We start from the raw sequence: 9,807 nt of genomic DNA, 5'->3' as shown, positions 1-9,807 counted from the left end.
CAGTCTCTAATTGACATATGTGCATACTGTGCGTATTGACTCGATATAGCCTTAATTCACAAGCATTGTAAGCAAAGATGGATAGTGGCTAGCAGCGGAATCCAGAGTGAACATCAACTCTGAGATGCAGGTACATCCAGCTGACGAGTCCCAAATAGGACGAAACGCGCGTCTTGGATTCCACTGCTAGCCACTATCCAGTATAGTACATAGTTCCTACAGAAGCGATTTACTGTGGAAATAAGTATGAAATTTGGATCATAATATATGATCAAATATTTCTAGTAATCATACAAACCATTGGTTTTCTGGACAGAGTTGTTCATTAAAATCATATTTTATGGAGTTGAGATCATGAGTCAGTTGAAGCTAGACCACCATCGAAAACCTGAAAGCACTGGACGGTCGGTCAATGGATCGGTAAAGTGCTTTGGCGCGAGATTGGTAGGTCCTGGGTTCGAATCTCGCGAGTGCGGGATCGTGGCAACCTGATCGAAAGAATTCGTAATAGGACGAAACGGCCGTCCAGTGCTTCCAGATTTTCGATGGTGGTCTAGCTTCAATTGACTCATGATCTCAACTCTATAAAGTTACTAAAATCTCCACCGAACCCCTTCTGATAAAAATCATTTTTATTTATATATTCTGCAACATATTTTTTTTAGAACTAATATTATCCAAAAGATATGAATCTTATCCATGCAAATTACTATGCACGCTATCTGTCCAAAGAATTTTTTTGACAAATCTTATTTCATGTATAATATTATCTGATTACTTTTCTGATAATTACTGATGAGAAAACATTTCTAGGTATGGTTTTCGTGCTTCATTTAATTATAATTCTGACAGTTTGACAAATGTACACTTTTTTTAAGTGATTATAAGTGATGAGATTAGCAGGCAGTTTGATGAACGTTACATTTGTTGAGAGAAATACTAAGACTGTTGTTGTTACTCTATACTACAGTGTTATTTCTTATGCTTATACAATAGAATACATGAATTCGTCACAAGAAGCTTAAATTTTGTAAGCTATATAAGCAAAAACTTTTAATCAGTAGATATGAATACATTTTAATAAATAATATGACTATATAGAGTTGTGGAGACTGATGAATTTCATTGAAATCACGAACAGATCAGAGTTAAACAATCATAGAAAGACTAGAAACACTGGATAACCGTTCTGTTCTAGTATGGTATTCCTACATCTGGGGGATTGGACTCAAGACCTTGGGTTTCGCTTACGAAGGCTTAACCATATTCCATGATGATAGTTGAACATTATGATACATTGAATGAGTTTAGGATTTCAAACCATTGAATATAAGTCGAATGGCCAAAAGAGGAAGTGCTTTCTAGGCTTGAATGACTCAAATTCAATTACTGAAGTGATGAAGTTTGAGCACCATTAATAATTGAAATACTAAGATGAAACAGCCTTTAAGTGCTGCCAGGCTTTTATTGGTTGGTTGGTTGATTAGTTAAAGTAAGTTAATGATGTGAAACAGTTTTTCCCATGAAGTATTCAATGAACCTTGAATAAATTTTATTCCAGCTTTTCTATTAGATTGTAAAATAATGTAGTTTAAAGAAACGCCCAATAAAAAAAAGCGGTTTAAGGCAAAAATATAAAATTACAAATTTCATTCAGATGGATATTGGTAGGATAATTATCTATAAAGGAGAAAAAAAGTACAGAATTCAGGAAAATTACAAAACCATAATAACCATCATATTGAGGGGGAATTTCACAGGGTAATAGTACTATTCTACTATACTCAAAACGAACTAGTGTTTAAATAGTAGGATTGTTCGACTTTGACTCAACAATAAGTAAGTATTATACTGCTCAAGGCAATATCTCAAAGATATGAGGGTTCTGTATTATTCCATCTTAATATTCTATCGTTTTTTTTCAAATGGATATCAATCTATTTCATTAGTTATACAATGTGTCTTTTTTGTTTGTTACCCACATAACACCTTACTAAATTTAAGGTTTCTTCAAAAAAAAAGGAGGAAATTATGATTTCAACTCTACTATATGACCTAGTAACCTAAAACGTATACATATATACAGATATATAACTTCATAGATTGCTGTCCGTCATTTACATTACGGTAAGTCCCTTGAGAATTGATCATAAGAAGAAAAAAAATCATGTTCCCTTTTTCAGTTTTAAATAAACTTTAGCCCATTATTGAAGAGTTTCTAAATATATAATGGGTTTTTTTTTGTATCATTACAAGTGAGAGCTTATGTGTCTCTTAACTTTTCGCTGCAACAATTGATATGAAGTAATGCTATGCAATAGCTGTAATCAATCACTTAGATACGAAAAGCAACTTTACTCTTCTACATAACGATAGAATCAACAAAACCTGCCACATAAATCAACAAAATAATTGAGATTTTACACCAGACGGATGCAACTTCTAACTAGGAAAGAACTACATTAAAATAAAAATTACTGGTATACTAAAGTTAAAATAACATACTGGTTAACATTTTCTTGTTGAGTACAGTGAGATACCTTACGTTAAATGAAGTACGATAATGTTAAGTTGTTTAACCTATGTACTGAATTTCAATATGACTGATTGAATCTAGTAGATAGTTCTACTGTATGGGGCGGAGACGTGGAAAACTACAAAAGCCATCATCCAGAAGATACAAGTGTTTATTAACAGTTGTCTAAACAAGATACTTCAGATCCGTTGGCCAGACACTATCAGCAACAAGTTACTGTGGGAGACAACAAACCAGATTCCATCCAGTGGAGGAAGAAATCAGGAAGAAGCGATGGAAGTGGATTGGGCACACTTTGAGGAAATCACCTAATTGTGTCACAAGACAAGCCCTCACATGAAATCCAGAAGGTCAAAAGAGAAGAGGAAGACCAAAGAACACATTACGCCGGGAAGTGGAAACAGACATGAGAAGAATGAACAAAAATTGGATAGAACTAGGAAGAAAGGCCCAGGACAGAGTGGGTTGTAGAATGTTGGTCGGCGGCCTATGCTCCATTTGGAGTTACAGGCGTAAGTAAGTCAGTAAGTAAGATTGAATCCAACTATCATGAAGGATTAAACATGTATAACATTTCATAGTAAACACCATGAATTAATTTTAATAATAAGAACAAACAGATCAAAGAAATTTCTTTTCTATTAGTCCTTCATAATGCCTCGACACTTATCTATGAAATAAAACTTATGTAATAGTTGCGTTGCGTAATAATTATATCATGTTATATTGGTTATGAAATCATACTGAACAATTGAGAGAAAGAGGATTATGATAATCAAAGTAGATAATCGGAAAACCACACAGTTACTATAGTAGATAATATGTAAAACGAACTAACAAAGCGTTTTGATAAATGGTTAGTGCTATTCTAGTTATGTAAGAATCAAGAGACAAATGTTGAGTATATGTAAAAATACAAAAGTGGATGAAACCATAAAATTATTTGAGTATTTTTGAAGCAAGTTGAAGTGTGAAAAGAATGAAGTAAACTAAGGCACTTTAAAATATTTTAAGGTATGGAGAATTAGGGTTATTAGGACCTGGAAAGCATGCCATCATATCTGTATAAACATTATTAATGTAAACACTGATTGCGTAACAGCACATGACAAATTTAGATATGATATATAAATGATGCTCTGATGGTAATAAAACTATGTTGTGTACACTGTAAAAGGATATTTAACTAAGAAAGAGGTTGCGGATTATGGTATCGAAAATTCTAAAGTTACATACATAATATAGGAAGGGGTGAAATACATTTTTTGTATGTACAGTTCTAGTTTCTCAGTAAATCCCCCAACAATTTTAGTAATCCAAGGAAAAGCATAACTCCGCCTAGAGCCCTTCTGGGGCTATTGTCGGTAACAAGTCCGGATAAAGGAAGAGAGTTGGGCATGGAGTTAGCGACCCAATCCTGTAGAAAACTAGCCCGCTAGAAAAACGCTAACCAGAAAAATACTTCAAGGAAGAGTATAACACACTATCTTTGTTTTATGTAATGAATAGCGTTCACAAAGTATTTTATTAGTGAACTGTTTCGTGAACTGATAATGTCCTTTTCTCAGCCATTCAAACCATTGTTTATTCTTGATACCTCTTAAATACTCAGCATATTGAATGACTGTAGCAACAAATGAATTGGAATATGAACATCACAGTGGTCGGACAAGCGAGTGAATGCACATCAATATATTGTATAGAAACATTATGGTAAAAAATAGAGAATCAATCGAACGAATATATATCTATTAACTAAAGATATATTTCATATCAGAATGGAGATTTGTGAAGATTGTAGTACTTTCGCAGTTGAATTCGCGAGTCAATCTAGTCTGGACCACCAATGAAAACCTGGAAGCACAGAACGGGCCTTTTCATCCTATTGTGGGACTTCTCAGTAGTGCTCGCCTACAAATCCCCATTCTGATAATAATGTGCCCACTAGTGAATAGTTTCAAGATGAATTTCCCGAAAATCTAGTGAGAAGCTGCGACCAGTCTCGTACAATCCGTGTCGCATGTGATACAGTTATCTACCTCAGGCAATGAATAAAGGATTGTACAAGATCATGGATCAATTGAAGTTAGGCATTAACATCGTGGGTAGCTGGCTCAGTGATCCTGAGGTTAGGCGTTCGCGCGCAAGACTGAAGGTCTTAGGTTCAATTATCCCATGCAGGATCGTGGGTAATCAATGTTGAGGAGTCCCGTACTAGGACGAAATAGCCGTATAGCACTTACAGGTTTTCAATAGTAGTCTATCCTAGATCAACTACTGAATTCATCTATTTCTTACTTAAATGTAAACTTTATCAATAATGAATCTTAACTTTCTAATGTTTATCACTACATTTGATCACTTAGATACACACTACGAGTATGCCATATGAAAGCATTATAATTTTTAAAGTCTTGTTCGTGAAAATAAATTAGTTCCAGTACTTTATTAGACCTGGCCTAATTTACAGTTTATGATGTATAGCATTGTACTCTTTCCACTAACGATGACGTATTTATGTACTAATTCATTTACAGACGATCATAAAATTAAATATTACTCCTCACTGTTGGTTACACACTTTGAAATAAATGTAATAATGATTTTACTGAACTGCTATGCTTTTGTTTTATGTTAGTATGCAAGGTCATAGTTGTACATATTTACAATTGACTACTGATACTCAAAAAACGTTTAATTAAATTAATCATAAAAAAAGATGAATAGTGTCTAGCAGTGGAATCCAGAACGAACATTTCGTTCTCTTTAGGACCCATTAGTTGGATGTATCTGCATCTGAAAGTTGATGCTCATACCGTGACTCAAACCCAGTACCGTTCACTTTAAACGCCATCGCGTCATCCACTATGCTACTGAGTCCTGATATCCACAAGTAAACAATATCAAGTGAATTTGATCATTAGAATTTATTTTATTATTATTTATTTAAACACATAAATATTGGTATAAGGAAGCATCAGATAAATATGCGCCTCACAAATCTCATTTGATTTGTGTGACGCCTGTGATACTGCTCAGGTGCCCAGACTGAAACAGGTGGTTTTCTTAGGGGGCCACACCCGGAGCCTTTGACCTGAAGGTCTAGTCCATAAGGCAGTGGAGCATCGTGAGGAGATGCAGTCCCATGGTAGCCGGCAATCGACGATTGGTTCATACGCCATTTGTTCCTTCAGTATACTGGAGCCCATGTGCACCATTGGTTTGGAATCAGGGTTTTCCAACTCCCCTAGGTGGACTTTCCGTGTCCACCGACCTGGTTAAAGCGCCTGACATTCGCTTTTCGTCCTCTCAATTTTGTAAACAACAACACCGCCACGAGAAGGCAGTGAGTAGGACTTCCCTGGCAGAGGCTATATATATTCGCGTGGCCATATGAGAGCATTTCGATTGGAGAGCGGACTCTCCCCACTCTCGGCCGTACCAGGGTCGACTTACAATATTTTGACTTGATCCTAACTTAACATCATATAGTGTACAAATTTATTGATTAAAATATTGAGTGAAAAATCTAGATCAATATTAAAGTGTCACCGTTATTTATGAAACATAGAAATCAGTTTCATTTTTTCACATTTTGAAGTGATGAATTCCTGTTATTAATAAGAAATCACATATTGATGATAAATATCTGTTCAGCGCTTTTTGGTTTACAACTGAGATATTTGTGACTAATTCTTCGTTAATATTTAGTCATAAAGTGTTTATCATGTTAACGCTATGTCAAATATCACTACTGATTATGAATACAGTAATTATGATGCTGTGATATGTCACTGAATTTAAGTGGTTACTTATATGACCTTGATAGTTTCTTATCACTTTATAACTAGTTGGCATACAGATAAGCCAGATCAAAATTCCATCATTCAGAATTGTGAGAAAGCGTAATTGTTTACAGTGATTTCATATGGCTTTTATACTTATCATAGTTGACGATTGGTTTTTGAACCCAAATATCGGGTTGATTTGGCACCAAATACTCATTAATGAGTATATATCACTTTGCTTTCATATCCTAATGAGTCTGTAAACAGTTTTATAATCAATTTCTTTCGACTATCTCACTCTTTATGTATGAATTTGTTAACAGTATAATTAGATATGACTATCTGTTTGAGAATATACACCTTATGGAAGAACCTCTTGTCTGGTAGACTACTTACAACATGATATCCATATTAGTTGAACAAAACAGATAAATTAAACGATCTTTACATTTCCGGTACAAATAACAATTGATTATTTCTATTCCAAGACAGCTTAATAAACTGTTTCATAGTGGTAGAATATATTTCAAGTACACTTGAAACACAATTTTGTTAGACATATTTATTATGTGAGAAATTTTTGAAATTTTATCATAAAACATAAAACTTATTTTACAGAATCTGATTGGTTTGGTACCACAGCTTTACAAACCAGTTCACAATAAAACATGATATCTTGAAGTGTGCAAACCAAACTTGTCATTATACACGACATTTTAGATTGTTTGTGTGGCTGTATATTAATTGACTTGTAGTGTGATTATATATATATAGACATATGTAGAGATTATTTTCAATTTCGTAAGGACAAAAGGCGAATGTCCGGCGCTTTAACCGGGTTGGTGGACACGGAGGGTCCACCTAGGGGAGTTGGAAAACCCTGATTCCAAACCAATGGTACACATGGGCTCCAGTATTCTGAGGGACCAAATGGCGTATGAACCAATCGTTGGTCACCGGCTACCATGGGACTGCATCTCCTTACGATGCTCCACTGCCTTATGGATCAGACCTTTAGGTCAAATGCTCGGGTTGTGGCCCCCTAAGAAAATCACCTGTTTCAGTCTGGGCCCCCGGGCAGTATCATAGCCCTCACACAATTAAATGAAATGACAATTTTTGTGTGGCGCATATATATCTGGTTCTCCTTTGTACCAATATTTGTGTGTTGAAATAAATAAAAATAAATATAGATTATTAGTACATAGTATACAGGATTCAGTTTTCCATCAGTTAATGTTTTAATCAATAGATTAATTTTAGCCGTTGAATTCATGAGTCGGTCTAAGCTAAACCACCATTGAAAACCTCATTCTGATAGTAAATTAATTAATAATTTCTTGTAGATTTAATGCAGTTTGAACACAGTTTTTAAATTACTTAGAGTTAAATTTGCAATAGATATTCCCTCATTGTTCTTGTCTTCCTTAATAGATAATTTACGAGGACACCCTAAATATATTCACAAGACTAGAACAAATTACTTGTCAACTAACTGTCGACTTTCTCATCAAATCACTAACAAATGGATTTCATTAGCTCAACACATTCGTTAATGTTTCCAAAAGAAAGTTAGATCAACTGAGAGACTACCGTTGCCAAGACTAACACAGGCCACTTAATTAACTGTCCTTTCCAAATTGAAACAAACTGATACAGAACTAAACAAACCAGTTTAAGTCTTTGTACAGCTACTTTATTCTTCAAAATAAACGTTTAAACTAACTTTTCAATTCACATGGTATTGTTTGTTTGGATCTTCCCATTGATGTTTAGGACTGCAACTGGTCAGTCTCTTATTGGCATATGTGTATACTGAGCGTATTGCCTCGATATAGCCTAAATTCACAAGTATTGTAAGCAAGGATGGATAGTGGTTAGCAGTGGAATCCAGGACGAGCGTTTCGTTCTAATTGGGACTCGTCAGCTGGATGTACTTGCATCTCAGAGTTGATGTTCACTCTGAGATTCGAACCCAGTATCATTCGCTTCAAACGCCATCGCGTTATCCATTTAGCTACTGAGTGGATTGCACAAGCAAGTGGCTATCAGGACTCAGTAGCTGAGTAGATAACGCGATGAAGTTTAAGGTGAACGGTACTGGGTTCGAGTCCTGCAGTGAACATCAACTCTGAAATGCAGTTATATCCAACTGACGAGTCCCAAATAGGACGAAACGCGCTTCTTGGTTTCCATTGCTACCCACTATCCATCTTTGCTTAACTTTTCAATTATTTTAACTTAAGAACACATTTAAACCCTTTAATATTATTTCTAATCATTCATTAAACAAAACGAGGAAAAAACACTTAATCATTAAATAGCTACAATAATTTCGTTTTCATTATACCAATTCACTTCATTCAACAAAAAAAAAAATTATGTTTACATTTATGATTACAATACACTTACCTATTTATATAAATATATTCCAATTTGTAAATAAATAAACATATATTATTGATGAGTTTTTCCCTTTTTTTTCTTTTTTTTTCAAAAAAAATTTCACAAAAAATACAAAAAAATAAATCAATAATTTTTTTGGCTAAAAAAATAAATAAATAAGGAAACTAAATGTTTATTACATTCAAGATCATGTATATATAATCCTCATAATAGTAGTTTCATCATATAAGTAGTATTCTAGTTTTTTCATTAAATTATTGAATTAGATTCTTTTTTTTTTGTTTTTTTTTCTTCCAAAAATTTAATTCACATTTTAAATCATAGATGTAAACAAGTGCATACAATCAATTTTCTTTGATATAGTAACATAATTATGATATGAATGATATCTTAGTAACTTATAAATTAATAATAATAATGGGTGCAATCATTCAATAGTTTTACTCTTTTTTCTAATTGGTTAATTTTATTGACCAATCATTTTTTAAGAATTAAATTGAATATTTATGTAATAAATGAATAAATCAATGAATTATGATTGAAAAAAAATTAAAAGTAATGATTGGTTATTGAAAATAAAAAAAAAGTGAATTAAAAAAATAAAATAAATTTGTAAATGATTTGGAGAAATGATTGTACTGTATTTGAGTAACTAACGTTTTTTTAAAAATTTTATGTAGTTAAGATCATGAGTCAGTTGAAGATAGACCACCATGGAGAACCTGGAAGCACTGGACAGTCGTTTGGTCCTACTGTGACTTTTCAACAGTGCGCATCCACGATCCCGCCTCGAACCCAGGACCTACCAGTCTCGCGCCAGAGCACTTAACCGATAGACCATTCAGCCGGCAAAACTATTCAGTCAAATTGTTTGTATTCATAAATGAAATCTTTAGATATTTATAAGATTCCAAAATAAAATAATGTTTCACTGATACGGAGTAGTAATTTTATTCTTTCTAAATTTGAAACGAATATATCTGCAAAGGCATGTCTTGAAGGGTTTTATAAAACTTCACCATCTCCTTAGAAGTATAACTCATCGTCAGCTTAGATGAGAAAGATGATTGTAGATAG

General features: G+C 33.7%; 1 non-coding gene across 1 annotated transcript; it reads right to left on the bottom strand.

The window, feature by feature from the left end:
* Positions 1–8,279: 8,279 nt before the first annotated feature.
* Positions 8,280–8,352, bottom strand: Smp_tRNA_01426_Pseudo_TTG.1.1. The gene has a single exon. It is a non-coding gene (tRNA).
* Between the last annotated feature and the right edge of the window lie 1,455 nt (positions 8,353–9,807).

This window comes from Schistosoma mansoni (assembly GCF_000237925.1).
Source record: "Schistosoma mansoni, WGS project CABG00000000 data, supercontig 0049, strain Puerto Rico, whole genome shotgun sequence".
In the NCBI taxonomy this organism is placed as follows: domain Eukaryota; kingdom Metazoa; phylum Platyhelminthes; class Trematoda; order Strigeidida; family Schistosomatidae; genus Schistosoma; species Schistosoma mansoni.
The sequence above is the reverse complement of the archived record's forward strand: the minus strand, read 5'-3'. Positions and strand labels throughout refer to the sequence as shown.